The sequence below is a fragment of the Vanessa cardui genome, chromosome 5, assembly GCF_905220365.1.
Source record: "Vanessa cardui chromosome 5, ilVanCard2.1, whole genome shotgun sequence".
Classification (NCBI taxonomy): Eukaryota; Metazoa; Arthropoda; class Insecta; order Lepidoptera; family Nymphalidae; genus Vanessa; species Vanessa cardui.
In genome coordinates this window covers 5,269,487-5,290,568 of record NC_061127.1, presented here as the reverse complement: position 1 = coordinate 5,290,568, position 21,082 = coordinate 5,269,487, and the positions used below count along the sequence as shown (strand labels likewise).

Sequence of the window (21,082 nt, the reverse complement as noted above, 5' to 3'; positions counted from 1 at the left end):
TTGCTTTGTATGCTGTGGTCTCCTTTAATTGAAGGAGCACACAACTTGTAACCCTTATATGTTTTTTTTAAGAATATGCATTTAGTGTGTATCTTTTTTGAGGACTCGTTAATTCAATTAATAAATATATCTATGACCATTTAAAAAAATCAAAACTTTTGTGAAAAAAGGTCCATTAATAAAAAAATAAATGATTTAGTTCTTGTCATACAGTAGTAGATAGAGAATGAATGTGTAATTTATTTAATAACGTAGAAATGTCATGCACCATAATCATTCTGTTTACATCAACTCGGTACCGGTTTACGCCCGGTTATTTAAGAGCCAAGGTCGGAGACAGGTTTAAAAGACCCGCCATAAGTACCGCACGAGACATCAGACGTCTGACGTATAAAATACAAATTTGTCAATCCATTATTAAGTTAAGTGTTATATGGTCTTGACTAAATATAAATATGGTCTTTTGGTGGTTTACGATTTCCATTGAATGTTTTTTTTATGTTTCTGCAGAGCTGTTCCGCGTGGTTTGAACGACAACCTTATTACTCCGACCCTGAGGTTTAAAGTGATGTTGTTACATTTTTCGATAAATGGGCTATGTGTACAAAGATTTTTCTTTAAAGTGAAGTAAACTAGAAGACTCTGAGATAAGCGTCACCTATACTTACTAAATTATTATTGGATTTGCCAAATATGAATATTTCCATGACGAAAATTAAACGTTATTTATCGATGTTAAAAAAAAATGTTCATCAACTTTTTTGTAGCATATCTGCTTTTGTTTACATCGTAAGGTTTATTAAGATGTCATTTCTATGTTTTTTTTTATCAATGTATAAAAGAAGGTTAGAAGTTTTCGTTTATATGGAGTCTAAACAGAATTTAGGACAATGGCGAAAACATTGACCCCTTCGATGTATTACCGCTAAAACCCAACGGAGCAGCTCCAAATAGGTTTCTATAGCCTATTTCGACCGCAGGAGTACCAATAAACAGCTTTGACATTGAATTGACGTGTAACTTTGGTCAAGATCTTTAATAAAATCTATTATACTAATTATAAATTCACGAAATGACATTTTGAATGTCGGCGAAGTAATTATCAAAAGTGTAGTCACAAGTATCAAAATTAGCAAATTGCATTGAATATGTATATCTAAGTTTTTTTTATATCTATTTAGAAAAGGCGAATGAATATATGTGTCCTTTTCTTTTTCGAACCAACATTTACAGAGTTGCATACAACAAGCGACAAATGCGCCCTCGCTTGTATTACGCATTGTTGAAACTTATGTATGTAATTATGACACGCTCTTGCATTGTGGATTTATATCTGTTCATTCAAGCGTTGAATTGTGTTTGGATTTATTCCATACATAAAATTGTGATAGAATAGTTTCTATAAATATTTTTTTGAAGAATTATTTCAGAAGACATTTTGTTATTACGTGTAAACATTTGTACAACCTAGAACCAATAGCTGGCGGTAACCGTTTTAAAGTATAGTGCCGGCAAGTAACTACAAATACTCTTTATTGTACACAAAAAAACAGTTATAAAGAAAGCTAGGGAAGACGTACAAAGGCGGTCTTATCGCTAAAAAGAGATCTCTTCCAGACAACCTTTGGACATGGGACTCGGCATAGTAATAGCGGTTTAGAAGTTATGTAATATACATATTTAAATATAGTAATGAAGATCAATGAGATTAAAAAGGCATGTTTACCGAGAAAAGGTGTAAAGAAATCCGAAGTGTTTGATAGTTTTGAACAATCTAGGCATATTTTTTAATACATTTAAATGAACAAAGGGGGGTACAATACCCTTATTTAATTCAGCAGCTGATCTATTGATGACTTTCAGCGTAAATTTTCACATATTAAAAATCTAATACATTTGTCTACTAAAGTCCCGACTACTACTGATCTAATTTTATTAAACGATATGATGATGAGTTTTAGAAATTTAAAGGTAATCTTCATTAGAACTGTATAAACTCATTCAACATAAACTGCCCGAGTCATGATCATATTAAATTATCCCCATTGCATGCAAAACGTAAAAGGTTAAGCAAAATAATAAGTTAAATTGATAATGCACATTACGATGTATGTAGCGTTTAGATAAATAAATCTTATTTATAGCGACAGGTATTGCATTTTCCAAACGTGAAATAATATTCTGTTATAATATCTTATTATATTTAACTGTATTTTTTTAAAAACGTTTTCATGTCATTTATAATTTTCAAAAACAAGGGCTATTTTATAGAAGCACATAAAACATTTTTTCAAGAATGATCTTTACCGTTCGAAGTTAGAGGCATAAACTGTTGGAGTTTACTATAATTATGTGTATTTTTTTTTATAATTTTCAAAAACAAGGGTAAAACAATTTTATAGAAGCAATAAAACATTTTTTTCAAGAATGATCTTTACCGTTCGAAGTTAGAGGCATAAACTGATAAGTTTTATAACTCTATCAGTTTATTTTGTACATAATATTTTATTTATTAATTTAATGAACTTATCGAAAACGTACCTCTCTGGTGTTAGTTAGGTACATACTAACGAAATTACGTACTACATAATACGCGCACTACGATAGTATAAATGAAAATAACATCGCACATATACGTATGTATTAATTAAGTATATTTATGTCGTTTCTTTAAATATTTTGGAATAATTTTATATGACTAATCTAAAAGTATTACCAATTGTTAGGAGTATGTGATGATATCATAGATATCACTGTAGGCTTAAGGCATTCGAATGTAAATGTACGAATTTATGTTAACTCATTTAACATAGCACAATCGTGACATCTAAATTATACAAAATTCAATTGCAGTTTATCAAAAAATATATATACATGAAATCTCGTATCAATTCAATTTAATTCGTACTTACAAGAAATTGAGGTATGTTTTTTTTTAAGTCAGAGTATTTATCTGAAGTACAATAAAAAGAAAACTACGCAGAGACATGCGTGAACGCAAACAATATTTATATTTATAAGACCAATGATCGTGTAATTACATTAATATTTTAGATTCCTTCTCGGAACTGATATATATATTTGAGAGATATTTACTTTCGATCTCTGACATTTCGTTTTGGGTTTCTTCTCTTACAAAACAAAATTATGCCATAGTGTACCTATTTATCAAAGACATCTACTACCTACATAATTAAACTTTTGTTGAATAACGTAACACGAATGAGTAATAAAGGAATTGCTATTATACAGTTTTATAGAAATATTCCTAATACACGGAGTAAATCGAGAACATTCCTGATTTGATGAATACTCGATCTCGGAATATACTTACCAGCTTGTTAGGTAAGCTGGCATATAGAAGGTACTAAAATAGAAACGTTTCATCAAAATATAAACGTTTTATTTTTTTATTGCATCAATGAATTATTTATAGTATTGTAATTTAATTATACGTTTCATTATTTTTTGAATGTGATTGCGAACACTTCTAAACCGCTGTCACTTAAATAATTGCTGAAACAAAAGGATCCTTATGCATTCAGTTGTTTATTTCATTCTGTAACTGTAGCGATATTCTATTAAATATGGTGTATCTAAATGTCGCAAGATTTTAGTAAGTTCTATACAATTCAATTGTTTTTAAATATTCATAAATAGATAGTTAATATTGTTACTAATCGATAAACTTAATAGAACATACACGTAATGTATACATGCGTTAAATTTAGTTCTTATACCTTACGTAATACGGAATATAATGAAGCCGATGTGGTCATATGTAGGGTTGCACAATTTTACATTTACAATATGAACTCACTTATTATTTTGCCTGATAAATGTCGAAACGTACTTACAAAGCCTTACATTTTTCGTTCTTGCATGCATTTAATGTCAGCAGCAATGTAAGGATAGTTACAAAGTTGAGGCGATGTGTTATATCATATGTATAAGGTTAATTCTTGTGTAGTTTGCGTTTGCAGTGCAGTAAGGAAGAGTTTTTGTCTCCTTTCAAGTCTCCTTTCCTATGTACGTTAGGAGCTTATTTCAGTCGTTGCGCGATTGTGGCTTGGTGAATGCAAATATGACAGAATTTTATCCGAAACATTTAGATTTCAACAGGACTTACATTTGCTTGCAAAGATTTAAACCTGCTATCTTCTATTACAGTGTCGACGAATATTTACGATTGTATTATATAAAACTTATGAATATTATATGTTTTTACTTATCAAAACATATATTTACATGTAGGTATATTTACGTGCAGTTCAAATATAAATGACAAATAATATTTTGGTTTGAGAATCACAAAAAGATTTTAAGGCGTCTAATCGTGATTCGTGAGGCATTATTTATTACTATCAGATGAGATGTATACGAATAAAAAATTACGAAATAACTTTGAATAATTTATGTGTAAAGTCTGCTGTATCTTAGTACATTTGGATGTGTTTACACTACATTATATAATGTGATACAATCAATATTATTTGTATATCTACACGTAGTAATGATTACTTAAATAACATTGAGAGTAATAAATTGTTTTGAAAGATAAATACTTCGTACTATTTTATGAAATTGACATGGGGATATTTTTATATCATGCATATATAAAGCAATTATAATTTAACTGTAGTTACAAATTTAAAAACGTAAGCAAAATAAGTATAAAACATTACCTATATAAAATCACTATACAAAACTGTAAATACCGCATCACTGAAACAACTAAGGTGAACGCTGCACTAAAACGATTAATTTATACATTCACCATTTAAACCAAATCACACACTCATGCTTATAGAAGAAAAGTTAAAAGAAAATTGGAAAAGTGTTGTAAAGTGAGCTGCGCGCGAGTTGTTTTGAGCGGATCTTGTTGTAAAGAAAGATCGCGCGCCCACGCATCGCGCGAGCTATAACGAGAGCATGTGTCGCCGGCCCTGGGGCAAGGTTGCCTGGAAAATCGCATACGATAGCAACAACTTTTGGGAACATCGTTTTGTTTTTAGGATAATCATACGATTATATTAACCTCACATATGGAGTTTACTTTAAAAATTTTTTTATTTGCATTCCCCTTTTCTTTTTCATTTGATTTATGGCGTAATTAATAGTATAACCACACTAACGCACTTTTAAAAATATTATAAAGAACACATTCAAATAACAAATATTTATTTCTAGAACTTGACTCTGTTTTCTCTAACGTGCTCATCTATAAATATTTTAACGATATTAGCAGAGAAGCAATTACATTTTAGTTTCTTTTTTTGAGATTCTTGAAAAAAATATAGAAAGTATTGACGACCTTGTTGGCGTTTTGCCAGTCAACGTCAGCTGGCGAGGCGCATTCCTGACTTCATATCCTCGACACATTACTAAAGTCAAACTGTTTTTCCGTATTCATTCGCTTTACTATAAGACTACAAACCCATCCTGTCTTCGTATGAGTAAATTCTACCACAATATGCTTGTTACAATAATCATACTTCATGCTGATATAGTAATTGTCAATTAAAGTTCTTATTTATTCTTACTTAATTGTATTGCAATACACCATATATTGCAATAAAAACTGGAAATGTGACCAAATTTCACCGTAATCGGTTGAGTGTAACTGGTTAAAAATTCAGTTTCAATACTTAAGCCGAACATACACACAGGTCAAATTAAATAAAAGCTTATAAAAGTAAGTTCTGTTTCTTTATATTGAAGATTAACGCAAATGCTAATAATAGTTTATACCTACATTAAAGTCTGAGTTTAACCTGAGCGTAAATCTGGATTTGAGCAGACAAACAAAACTAACCTTTTTATAATCTTAATATAATAACCATAAGTACTTTGTAACATCATTCACTTAAAGAATATACGTAACACGTACCGTGTTGAGAAATAATTCATATTTTTTACACGTAGACTTAACCTATGAAAACTATTTTTTTTTGTATACAATAATAAAATAACAAACAATTCCAAGAACATATGAAGATCGTCAAAAAATCGTTATAAAATACAACCAATACATTCAGTCAAATAAAAATAGATTATTTTTAAAAGTAGTTTTTTATGTTCATCTCTATACGTTTACTAGTCGGCAACATAATTCCATATCACTACCTAAAATCATAAATCTATGTACGATATTTTACTGCAAGAAAACATTAAAATTTGAAATAGCAAAACCAGTAAAGTTTAGTCGTAAACGAACTATTTTGATTAGGTTTAGGCGAACGCTTCCAATGCTTCATAAAAAATATAATACAAACAAAAACATACGATACATTTTTTTATTTAGGCACACATGAAGGTTGAAAGTGAAAGAACTAGAAGGCAAATCGTTAATTTCGATGCAATACTCAAGGACTCAATTCAAATCAGTTGTTTAATACTGCGGAACAATTTATATTTAAATAACTCGTTCCACTCAGTCGCTTCAAATCAAAGCATCATATAATATGTTAAATCAATCGATAATTCGATATAACATTGTATAACCAGTTTTTAAACGCAAATTATGCATTATATCATATAGTTCGTGAGCCTTCTCCGCATCAACGAATTTAAAAAAAAATGATATAAATCGATTTAGTTATTTCTTACAGTTAGATCATTACTATGAAAGATTATCAGTATATCACAATCACAATTTAACGTAAACATTTTTATATACATACAAAAATTGCAGTAAGATTGATATATTCAATGTTTTCTATTTTGAAACTGTCAAACAAATATTTATTTATGCTATTAAAAATTTACAGAATAATAATAATATAATAAATGTAAAAAATGTCTGCAGTAATTTTTATTACACTGTAACACCACCATGCGTGACGAAATCAAAATAAATTGTCTAATATTATGTTATAGAGATTAAAATGATTTTATACCCAATAGCGAGAAGATTATAAAAGGTGAGATTTAGTTTATAATAGAGAAAAATACAATTACTAAACTAATTTAGGCCCAGTGAAGCCACAGTTGACTTTATAGTAAATGCACTGTTTCGAAACTGGCGATTGAACGATAACGAAATTCGGTGTCGTCAGAAAATTAAAAACGTAGGGTCTGACACATTTTAGACTGTCTTTTTTTCTTAATAAAGTAGTCCGTAATCAATATAATGCAACAAACTGCTAATATAATTATTAATATTTTCAAAATACAAATATTATTGAGTTTTGTTCCCATAGGTACATTTTAGTATTGGTTAAATGGACAGTAATGTCATCTTATAAATTATGACGTAATAGTTTACTTGTTCGGGACAAGATGCGAAAGTTGCAGAGCCGGTTTGAACTAGTGCGATGCGGTTACCTCTTAACCCAAAGGTTGCCCCCTTTTCGTCACCCATGTTGTCCATTTTTTAGGATTTTATATGGTTACGTTATTTTTTTAATATTTACATATTATTTACTACTTAGTGTGTGTGAAGTTACCTACATATTTTTATTGCAACCAATGAGTCTTTATTATATTCTATAATAAAATGACTACTACCGATAACTCACTCACCCATAGTTTGATGGGGCGGTACTTTCACTTACTACTGAGAATTGGTTATAAGAAACACTCAACTTACATTGGCTCCATTAGGAACCAAGGAACTCGACTTCTGACTGAGCCTTATTAAACGACCACGAATCAATGAGGCTGTGTGCAGATTTGTTTGGCAATAGAAGATAAATTAATACAGACCTAATGCTTAAAATCCAAATTTGAACCCATATTCCAAACTAGATTAAAAAAAAAGTTATTTTTAGTGTGTCCGAAATGAAAACTATGTAATAGTTTTTTTTTTTAAGAATCAAAATAGACAACCCTAAACTTGTGACCTGTGATCACAGACGAGTCGATTGGGCACCGTGTCATCGGCAAGGCGGATAATCGCGGAACTGTTACGAATAAATGTCATTGCAGCGTCTATAACAGTTTTGTATATTTCATAACCATAATTTTGTAATTGGAATCATTACATTTATAAGGATATTTTAGAGGAATTAAATAAATAAAAAAAAACTTTTCAATTAAAAAAATAACAACATGCTACGTCAAGCATGCCATGAATATAACTTACCATTAAATATTCAAATTTAATTAATTAATCCAATATTTTATAATTCTATTCACATTCTAACATTATTTATTCAGGCATTTTGATTTTTTTCGAAATGGTAAAACGAATTCATATTCTAGAATAGTAACAGGTATATTAAGCTTTATGGAGTTTTTACGATTAGAAAGATGACACTGTATATATTGATAATATATTATGTTGTATATATGCCTGTATGCGAATGAAAGAGAAAGTAGCCAATCAAGAATCATTAAGTAATTATAATAATGTGGTAATATTACGGTTTCATAATAGTGTCAGCTGTCGTTAGTATTAAACAATACAACTTCATAGTTTGTAGCGTCCTTAAATACCTACTTGAACAATTAACATTCATAGATTTATATTAATCTTATGGATAATTTGCTAATGGTACCTGTCATTCGAATACAAAATAACAATTTAAAAACAAAAACGCGATGAACATGTCTTAATTTTTGCTGTTTTCTAGCATCCATGGTGGTTTAATTATACATATACATACATACTTTTATATATAGCTTAAAGCAGAGCTACCGAGGCTCCGGGTCAAAGTGTCTGATCCAGTCAATTATAAAAAAAAATAGGGAATTCTTAGTTGCTGTACGATGTTGTAACATCAAAATACCTTACCCTCTCCGCTTGTGTCTGATAGACGTCTCATCAGACCATTAGATTGTACCTCATAGACCGTTTGCAATACATATTATACAAGTACATCTAGTGCAGATTCGGTAGAAGGACATTGGTATTAAACTTTCAACGTCGTTATTGTTATCTAAAATCATTATGTAAGTTGCATTATTGTATTCGGTTTTTTTTTGTATTATTAGGTGCACGTATAATCAAGACAGAAAATCTTAAGTCCAGTCGATGTGAGGACAACACCTACAAACATTGATATTTAAATTGTACCTAATTAATAAAATGCGTCTAATTTAAATGACACAAAATATCAAATATCATTTTGTAAATCAAAATTTTTAATGTTTTTGTTTTTGTTGTATAAAAAAATTATTTTAATAAGAATTAATGGTAACCTTAGTCTTTTTATTTGAAATGTCTGTATTTAAATCTGTCTAATCTGTCTGTATTTAAATATTTTTCGTTACCGAAAATTTCCTAGTATTATTCAAACCAGTAGTATAGTATTTCGACCGCAGAGAAAATATAATCTTCCAAATTGCTTAGTGGTCTTGTGGATCTAAATTCTATGATATAGTATTAATATTTTTCTTTTTAAACGTTTTTCTATATAAAAAAGAATCATACAAAAAAGGTAATTTCTAATACATTTTAAAGTCGTCTGTTTACTTAAAATTGTGTAGACGAAAAATCTTTGAAAGTGAAAAAAAAAATAAGCTTTAATAGGAATAAATGAAGCATTTTTTGTAAACAAAAACAAGTATTTGAAATTAAAAAATAAGTACGTCTTCATTTCGTGGAATTACATTTTCTTATCTACGATCTTCACCTTCTCTATATTGGTTTATTACAGCAACACGTAAAGGTATTTCCGTGTTATTTGAACCGCAAAAGTAAGTATGCCTGACTTGTTGCAGCTGTGCTATACTTTTGTTAGCGCTAATAATTATAAATAAATGAAGAAAACTAATTGATTTGGCAATTGAGCGTGATATCGGAGCACATTACTATTTTAGATATCAGCATGTGAGTCAATTTTACTAGTCACGTTACATAAATTTAATACGAATAAGCTCCAAGGTAAATATGATATTTATTATTCTCCGCAAAAAGCAGCCCTAAAATTATTACATTATGTAGATTTAAGATTAAACAATATAACAAATTTCAGCCAATCTTTGTGCAGATTGGGAGCTGAAATTATCAAAAAAAACTACAAGAAACGAGGCATACAACAACACACACTTTTTTGTTGTCAAAGACATATATTTCATTAAACGAGGTAAATATTAAGTATAAAAAATTGTGACAATAATCTTATTAAAGAAACCGTAATATCGCAATTATTGCAAAAAATCAAAAATCATTTCTATTGCAACCACTATTAATTAGTGAATTAATACACCAATCAAGCGATAAAATACACATAATAAAAAATGGTATAGAAAATGCGTTGCTTAAAGATGCTTCAGATAGAACTCACAAAGCGGAGTTCAAATCTCATTACAGCATGTAATGCTATGGTTTCGTTTACAAAGGCCAAGGTCGCACGATACTATTTGATTTTAAATACAACAGATGAAGAAAAAATAGTGTAGAATTAAATTTTATTGCCCTGCGAAATAAATGAAATAAGCAAAATTTAATTTTAGCGATATACTATACAATAAATATTTTAATAGTAGGTAGGTATAAATAATAATTATATACATTTTAGAATGGTACAAATGACCACGACATAAATGTAGTCTAAAAAGTAATTTAACATATTTTAACAAGGCTAATAGTACAAAAACTATTGTATTTCAAGGTAAACACTATTAATATCTACTTTTTCTTCTGGAATTAGTATTGTATATTCGGTTGTTGACCTTATATAATGTAGAATTGAAATAAATACCTGAGAGGGGCGATCATAGAGATGTCCCACAATTGATAAAAATATTTATAAATTTAAGAATTTTGTAATCATGTTTGTCTATTTGTTAAGGCGTCAAATAACATACTCGCTACGTCACCGAGAGATAATCTCGGATGTCCCAATTATAATCAACTAACCAATTTACTTATAATTTCTTCCTTCCTTATAGTCAACCTCAATATCGTCGATCGATATTTGTAGATTCTGTATAATTATATATTTATTACAAATACATTTTAACGAAAATGTATCATTTTTTAATTAACTCATTGTAAAATTTGGTTGACAAGCAAACCACATCAAATCTAAATATAAAAATGTACATTCATACAAAATACAAATATAAACAATATATGTACATATAAATTATTTATTACGTGATATTAATGATGATGTCATGTGACATGTCGGCAGAACATTAATTCTATACAAATTGTTTTATAATTTTTTCACGCATTTGTGGCTTACATATTACTACATAAAAAATAAATGGTCTCAACGCAGCAAACCAAAAGCGAAGATCCGGGCAGCTAGTAACTTTATAAATCGGTTGTACATGAATATCAGTCAAGGTCAGATGCGTCAGATAAGTCTCGTTGAGATATGACTTACTTTCACTTTAAATGCTCTTTAGCTTGAACTTTAGAATCTTCCGTATTCATTGAAGCAAAAAGACGTGACTGGCTCGTTAGTCATCTATAGATATACGGCTGCAGATTGGTCGAGACGATTTTATTATTCGGTTTGATGGCAAAAAAACTGACTAACAATCCGGGGTCTGGATTTTCCGTTCCATCGGATTAGGAGAGTGAGATAAGAGAGTGTACCTGTGCTTGCGCACTTGTGCACTGAAATATTTCTTGCGCAGTTAACTGGTCCCCCTTGAGTTTGACCGGCGTGAACGAAACCGGTTAAGACGACATCATCATGAAGGACCTTTATGTAGATTACGAAATATAAAATAAATTATGTAATGCAACAAATTATATAATATGAGAAACAAGATTATAATTTATCATTTATAAGCATACAACAAAAGATACTATACTTACGGATACTGACTAAAAAAATCAAGACGTTATGAGCAGAAATATTAATACTTTTAACTAGAGGGAGCTAGGTTAAAAAAAATGAGGTGATTGATGAACAAAGATTTTGAAGCCGAAGTAGCCAGGATGTAGAACGCTTGGATTTAACCCAAGGTCGCACGTACAAAATCCAGACAAGCACCGACTGCGTTTATAATTCACCTCATGCTCGAGACATCAGAGTAAATTACATGATTCGAAAGTAATTATAGCGCATGAATATCAGCTAGATCTCCATGGAGAAGAGTAGGAAAAGCTTCAAGATATTTTTTTATGGTATAGTTTGGCGGACGAGCATATAGGCCACCTGATGGTAAGTGGTCACCATCACCCATAGACAATGAAGCTGTAAGAAATATTAACTATTCCTTACATCGTCAATGTGCCACCAACCTTGGGAACTAAGGTGTTATGTCCCTTGTGCCTGTAGTTATACTGGCTCACTCAACCTTTAAACCGGAACACAACAATACTGAGTACCGTTATTTGGCGGTAGAATAACTGATGAGTGGGTGGTATCTACCCAGACGGGCTTGCACAAAGCCCTACCACCAAGTAACAACATTAACAGTAAGGACTGGAATAGTTTTAGCTGTGTCTATTTATATATATGTGCGCTCCTACCTTTCCTACGCTTTAATTCATCTGATACGAGTACATAGGAGGTAGGTCGACAAACCAACACCGACATTTGCCACGTCTCGATGAATCAATTGTCTCGAAATGACCCCGTGTCCGGACTGACAAATAGCTGCTTCACGGGACTGATTTATATGAGAGACTGTTCCCACTATGAGATTCACTTTTAAAATCTGCAGTAAATTTGACATTAATTTTATTTATTAAGTTTATTATAAATAAAATTGCATTATCTATTCATTATGATTAATTAAGGTAAAAATGCTTATCACCTATGCTATTTATAAGAGGATTCATAGTATTCAATATACTTACGTAAACTAATATAAAAGTGATGCAATATTATTTACTATAAAATATACTATTAGCCGTCGAAGTTAAATTATTGATGAGTTTTAAATTTGTTTGTACTCCGTGAGTTACTGCGTTATTTTTCAAATAATACAGTTACGAAAAAGCATTACTACAAAATACTAAGTTCAAAGAAAATGTGTCTAGTATAGATGCTATTTTAGGATTATACTGAGAAGCAGACATTTGGTATAATGTGAACGAACTCTTACTACGCACGAATCTTGTTTTTTCCGGTTTTAAAAAGGGAATTACTGCAATTGGTTTACAGTAATAGTACCTATTATCTTTTTATATTATTTATAGTTATATAAATATAGACCTGCAAGCAAATCTACAAGAAAATGTAATAATTTTGAAATATTTAAACATATTTACCTAAACATTACATTAATTACATACTTACACTAAATTTTACAATAAATAATTAAATGGAAGATATTTAAAAAAAGATAACGTAAGAAGTATTTTAGACAGTAGGTATTTATGACAACATTCGATATTATTATTTTTTATTAGAATACATAGACCAATTCTGACGTAGTCGTCAGAATACTAAAATCTTTAACTCACTTTTTATACCTAAATTTTCATCGACCAAGAACCTTTAAAGAGCCTTTCCAAAGAATTGAGCAAACTACAATATAACCATTAAAAAATGTATTCTCTGTGTACATTGTACATACGTGACAAAAAATACACTTAGTTTACAAAACGCACTCAAACGTTAAGTATAATGTTATGTAATTACACTTTCAGACATTGCTAACGAATCGTGACACGGCATTTGCCAAGTATTTGAAGTTAGCTGCAAATATTTCTACTCCTACCGAAAACTATTAAGCCGTACTTGCCGAATCATTCAAACCTTTGCATTAATTTAATTTAATTTAGTAAAATTGTCATAGAAAAAAATTCTACTACTAATACTAACTACTAGGTACTAGGTAGGTAATAAAATTATAATTCTCTGTTAAAAAGATTGTTTAGATTATATCTTTATTATTCATGGCCGTGAGAATTTTCCACATAATTTTATTGCTTGTTTGTCAATAACTTTAATTTTATGGTACTGTATTGTCATACAAATTTATATGTTTTCAATACGTCTGTGGTGTAATGAATTTCTTCTCTTAGTGATGAGGTCGCATATATAATATAGGAATTTATTTAAAAAAAAATGTAATATGGTTTTTGTACTCCCTTATATCAGATGCTTCCTTATCTTCTAAGTCATGGATCCGCAATGTGAAAACAGTTATTAAGTTAATATTTACTTTGCTTTATACTTTATTGAACACCAAGCAGAGAAAATAAATAAATTCAACATAGATTTAGCCTAAATAATAGAGGCTTTTAATTATATTAATATAAAAATGTACCAAACAAATTACTAACAGGTTATGTACTCACTTGTTATTAGAGAAATTATTTTAATCCAGGAGCAGGAGGAGAAGTAAATCTTTGAAACATACAATGTGCAATAAGAATAGTATTTTTATTTAGACTTGCTTTATCATCCACGTGATACATAATGAGTTCAACGGTTAAAGCAAAAAGCGGCTTAATTAATCCAATCCAATTATTTTCTCATACATTATTAGCCTCGCTAGCGGTAGACAATTCATTCGAAACAGTATTTTCTTTGAGGCGTAGATAATCAGGAATAGATTGCACGTTTCTTTAACGAATGCTCAGCTGATTGAATGATTCGTAACGGTGCACAGCGCACAGCCCATGTAAACGTAATAATTAAACGTAACACGCATAATTATTTTCAATTAAATAATCTATAGCCAAGTCAATAACGTAATATAATAGGGCACAGATAACACTGTACTATTTTAAATGTGTTAATTCATTACGATTTTAATTTGATCCATAATAGATACTTCGTAATTTAATTTCGTTTTTGCAACAGATAATTCAATTTAAATTAGTTTTGTAATCAATGTCCTTTATATTTTTACGATTTTTTTATATAAAATCATCAAACCAGGCTTCATTTATAACATGTTCTCTTACAAATATAACCATAACGTAATAATAAATTAAGTCTCGTATTATGCTAAACTTAATATTTCCTAAAAGGGTAATCGATGAATTATTAATCAGCATTATAGCAGTTAAATCATAAACATTGTTATTACGGTGCTTCAAATGAAATGGTTTGATTTACGCTAACGCTAAGGAACTGACGAGGAAGCGCTCATAACTGTTACGAAGAGGTATAAAAACTAGGAGGTAATACGTAAAGTATTTAGCTACACTAGTTTATTACTTTTAAGTAGTGTTAATTACTCTTGTTATATTCGGTTATCGTCATAGTCTAATGGTTTTCGGAGAAATATAATTTCTTTAATAAATTAAAAAAGTAAATATCCTATAAAATAACAATTATATATATATATTAATCTGAATTAATAAATATTGACGCAAAAACACAAAACATATTTAAAAGTTGAAATTATAAATATCAACTATCGATTTATTTTTAATTTTTTATGTCATGATCACCTGTTGGACGCTGAAAGTAAGTGGTCACCACGGAATATAGACATTGGTACTGCTATTTTCATGGCTTTCTTACACAGACAAAAATCTTCTACATTTCAACCATCCAAAACGCGCGCACTATTTCGTATTCGCTAAAACTTGATCAATAGATTTTTTTTAGTTTTGTAACTCGTGATTACAATTCCGTAAATTGACGCGTAACTTGTAATCTCTTTCTATATATTCTACATATGTAGATAATTAGACAATGATCTACATTTTTCCTCAAATGATCTTTTATCACTGATCATATAATAAAATTCCATTCAAAGTATAACAATAAATACTACATTCTTTATATTGATCATCAAATAACATCAAATCATTTTTGCCAAATAAATATATAGAAAAATTTCAGTAAAGCTCAATGAGTAATATATTTAATTCAAAAATTTACTACCTTAATAGTAAAAAGCAGTTGACCGTGACCGCAAGATTAGTGTCAATTCGGAGTCGACGCAACGATTACATTACTTTTGGCCGTTTTTATCTTAGAACTACTAAGCATTGTATAATTTGGTTCTTTGCAATTTGAATACTTTAAACATTTTTAAATACTGTTAGTTACAACTGTACCCCGCTTACAAAAATTTGGTATTTTCCTTGATCTGTGCATCTACTTCAAATAGTTTTTTCTTCCAGTGTTTCTTTTCTTCTAGTTGACCTCTCATAAATCACACTGATTACTGTTAAATCTGTCGTAAATAACACTAAAATTATTTCTGATAAGTCTATTAGAGCATAACCAAACATTTTCAAATAATAAAACACCATTACTTTTTTATTAATCTTTTATAAAGAGTATTGAGCAAATTGTAAATATGAAGGCGAAATTTACTAATGACGGTAAGAAGCAGTTTCAATATTAAACCAAGTAACGGCATTAATAATGGCTTATGTTACAGATTTTTATTGGTTTTCTAGTAATTCATTTTACATTTTTGTTTCTTTTTTTTTACAAAATCATATATTATTAGCTGTCACATATATGAATGCAACAGTTTATTACTCATTATATTTAACAGAATTTTGGTTTTAATGTTAAAAAGGCATAAATACTTTTAACCTATTTAAAAATCATCAATAATGCCTCTGTGCAACTAACCAAATGGAAATGTACAATGTAATTTATTATACTTATACAAAGTGCAATAGGACTAAAACATATCGCCTTCTCTTTCTCACGTTCAGAAATCAGGATGATATATGTTAAATCAGTTGTAAGTCAAATATCATCACTATAGTCGCACTTTCTACGGAAAAGTGCCTGGTAGAGTGGCATATCATCATGGTATGCGGGTGTAGACGATATGTAGTCGATCAACAGTACATTACGCCATAATCTGTATTGATAACATATAATTAAATTTCATTCCTACTCTTGAACTCATTATACTTTGTCATCCGATACTAAGTGGACATTTACTCAGGGGCCTAATTACACCATGGAGTCCACAATTTTCCTCGTAGAAAGTGGAACATGAAAAATGTGGCTTATAGAGCCTTAGTCCACATATAGCTCTTTATTAATGTGTTTAATTTACCAACATTGTGATTTCACGGTACCGGAACTTATATTTTTTTTTGAAGCAGTAGTTAAATTAAAAAGATTTATACACATATATCTAAAGCTGGCTTCTATTCTTATTGTTAATAATAATGAATTATTAAATTCCATTAAAAATACCCTAAATTCAATAATTTAATATCTAATTCCAACAGTCGAGTAATTTTTTTTTCTCAAAGGAATTTAAGTTGAAGTAATACATATTCGTCATAATATTATAGTTAAAACGTTACAGTTACAAATAATACACTTTATTTTCTTACTTATATTATAGTACCAATGCTACAATATAATTAGAGAAATGACCGGTATGTGCGGAATGCGGCAATATCTTTGACAGTTACCCAGTGATCTTGGGACCCAAATAGCAACACGTAGTTTCAATTTCAACCTTCACTATATTTTTTTAGGTGTCAGTTTTAAATGATTGATTAAATAAATTACATCAACGTAAAAATATTCATTGCATACTATAATTACTTCTTTTTTTTTATAAATATTAAAAATCATAAGCTTCTAATATACTATTATTGCAATTTTATACTTCACACAAGTTCATAAATTTATATTCAAGTTTTTGTTTTTAATAGAATACACTTAAATATAAATCATTAGTTTAATATGTTCTTAATAAATGTTTAGAATTTATGCTAAATAAAATATTGCTGAAACAGACCATTAATTTTAAATATTCTGAAAAATTCGCAACTTGAATATTTTTTGCAATGTTAAAATTGAAAAGCAAACTCCAATAAAAATTATCAAGATATTCCTATTTACCTCCTTATTCCTATTTATTATAAGTATGTTGTTATTACTGAAACAACAAAAAATACTACTCTAATACTTACTGTCAATTTTAACGCGATGTGCTTCAATCGAGGCCGGATAATTATGTTTTCCTAGTCTTTTTACAGGTACACATGTACATACAGGTTTTATTGGACTAATTTTATTGAAAGAGCATTTATTTTTAAACAAGACCTGTTCAAAAAACTCTATGTGTCCAGTACTGCATTGATATTAATTATTATATAACAAACAGAAAGCATAATTAACAGACTTACATCCCAGTAAGCACGTGAAGCCAAATTTGATTGTGCTTGATCTGTTTCCGAGCTCGCCAGATTGTTGTCCAAGCGGAATAAGTTAACGAAGGAATTGATTGCATCTGTGTGCCCAAGATCGTGCATGAACCATTTAGATAAATAATTAATCATTTAAATTGCTCACCGTGTTCAAAATTTGGTAAGCACAGGCGACACCAATTTTTTATGTTTATTATAGATGCCAATCTAACAACGTCAAAATGTCAACTTCGGGATAATGATAATTTATATACCTATCAACTTTACCGAGTTCGGGATAACCAAATAGTCAATTGAGTAGTTCCAAGTTTGGATAGAGAATACACCGTGAACAATGATGTACCTAAGTTTCTTTAGTCTGTTACAGCAGTTATAGATACTAGTTTGAATTTCAATCGAGCCGCACTTCCGCTTACATTGCGAACTTTGATATATATTTATATAGATAGATAGAATTTAATTATATAGGTTGTATAAATTTAAATGTTAACTATGACGAAATATTGACGTCACATTTTATTACTATAACAAAAGTAATCATTTAATCAGACATGTTTTCTATTATCGCAAATATCAATGAAACCGCAGAGATTTTTGTTATTATTTTGAAAAAAATCAGTGCTGTAATAAGAACGCCAAAAATGTTAAAGCATGATATAACCAAGCAAATTAGAACAATCAAATCGTATTGAACAATAATGAAATGCTCAGTATCGCAATAATTTATAAACAGTGCATGTTAACAACAACATTTCAAACAAGTTATGTGGACAATATTGAACTTACAGAAATACCGTAAGTTAGCTTCTATGTATAAGGATATAAGGACCAAAGGTACGCAAATATAACCAATGTAAAAAGTACTTACACTAGTTTTTCGATTATGTAATGAATATGTTGATCGTATCAAATGGATTAGGCTAGACTATTTAGGGCCCGTTAAATAACCGAAACATCAATTTCGTAACCGGATCGGATCATCGGCCGTCTTCTACATAATGGAATTAGTTGATTTTGATGACCCATTAACGCAAATAAACGCTGTTCGATTTATTTTTTTAAATATTTTAGTAATAAAATTTGCAAACATAAAAAATAGTTTTACATATACTTCTTGTTGTTGTCGCGATAAATTTTAATCAAAACTGCTCCAGTTTTCACATTTAGATTCAAATATTTCCTTAAACATCGCGCGTTGAAAACAAGTCGCTTTAATAAATAATGAAACGATTTAAAACTTATTATATCTACTTATAATATTTTTTGCAATAATAAAATCATTATTTGTGCATTTGTATAACTATTATAAGTTGTCTTGTCTACAATTTTATTCAAGTTTCGCCAAAAGCGAAGAAAATGTAACCCAATGTCGCTTTTAGATTTGAGATAGCAAATGGTTACCATTGTGTATACAGACACACAAGACTTGCATTTCAAAGAGGCGTACAATATTAAAATGCAAACATTTTACGTAATTGTGTGTTAAACCTGTAGGTACGCGTGGGGCGCTATTCTTTGTATTATTAGATTTTTTTGTTTGATTACTTAACCTCAAAATATCATAACTTGTTTCTCCAAATTACGTTCACATATTATCAGAAGTATGTTACTGTAAATGTATTTAAAGGTGATAAGTTTTAGAGTAGGAAACTACAAAAGAAATTTTAATGGTTTTTATGTAAGACTAATGTATTATCTTCCTTTTTATTTTTAGTTTAGTTTGTTCATATAATATATATGAGTCATATGCTATATATGAGTATTACATAATTGTAGTATTTTTAATGAGTTATATTTTGTTATGTTAAACCAGTAATAATTGTGAATAAGGTGTAACAAACTTTTGATTGTAGTTCTTGTCAATGTTAAATTCATTATATTTTATATTTACGTCCTACAAAAATTTTGTTGCATTAAGTTTATTTTAACAAATGTAATTAAATGTTTAATCAGACTTTTTCCTATTTTCTTTAATATGTTTTGTTTATTTTGTTTCATACGCAACACATAGAACAACAACAGTAACACACTAGAGAAATTGGCAATATACCAATACAAGCTTTGTCTAGATAAATATTCGAATAACAAAACATTTTTATCAGTTCAAACACCAATACCAACCAACCTGCGAATTGATGACCGGCGACAAAACGATGTTTCTCTAAACAAATGACACAGCTGATTAAAATATTTTTTCGCGAAATAACAATTGCATATATATATATTCAACCGGTATTTTATAATCAAATCACTTTCACAGATTTTTAAAGCAAAATCACGAGGTTTTGAAAGTTTATAAAGTTCACGTAAATATTTACGCGGCGTATGGACACGGAGGCGCGCAGCCCAGCCTGCCTCTCAGTTATTACTGAGTTGAAACTTGGAACTTGGTCGAAGCGTAGTTGTTTTGAATATATACTACATTCGTGTGGACATGGACGCACAGATTTGAAAATTTAACCTAACAAGGACCAGTGTATGATACAATTTGTGACATATTTTCCTGTTCCATTTTTAACACTTTAAAGCAATTATGCCCTTAAGAAAGTGCAATTGGATAAACTGTTTGCTTGTTATCATTTGTTTGTTTTTACGTTGTATTTATGTGTCCTGTGACAAAAAGGGTTCCTTACAATTATCAATTTCGGCCTGTCATCCAAATTTACAAACAAAAAATTTTGTAAAAAAGTTTAAAAAAAGATTCATCATTTTGCTAGGTCATCTGAATTTGGAACTTTTTTTCTGCTGTATCTATTACATTTTAATAACAATAAATTATCAATTAAAATCGTATTCGTACTGTTTACTTAAAAAGATAGGTTGATAATATTTTAAATTTGAATTCATTAGATAGGTACATAGGTACGCAAAAGTGGCTTGTAAATAACAGTGACTGATACGTATTGCCCCACTTTTTATTGATGAGTTTAGTGTGTACCTCTGTCTAATTAGAACAATAACATTTATAAATTATTCTATAACATACCTAAAGAACTTAAATAAATTAAAAACAAATCTAAAAATTTTGAGTCAAACAAATAATCGGTAAGAACTTAAAAAAAAAAAAACAAAATAGTTACGATTATACAATTTTATTCTTTCGTCACTACAATTAGTTTATAG

The 21,082-nt window shown here is 29.4% G+C and overlaps 1 protein-coding gene across 1 annotated transcript in view; it reads right to left on the bottom strand.

The window, feature by feature from the left end:
* The window catches only part of LOC124529655 (extracellular serine/threonine protein CG31145), an 81,643-nt gene extending 61,328 nt beyond the window's left edge, over positions 1-20,315 (bottom strand). Inside the window, exon 1 of the mRNA XM_047103487.1 lies at positions 20,085-20,315. The gene's annotated coding sequence lies outside the window, so the exon portion shown is untranslated. The remainder of the gene's footprint in view (positions 1-20,084) is intronic.
* Between the last annotated feature and the right edge of the window lie 767 nt (positions 20,316-21,082).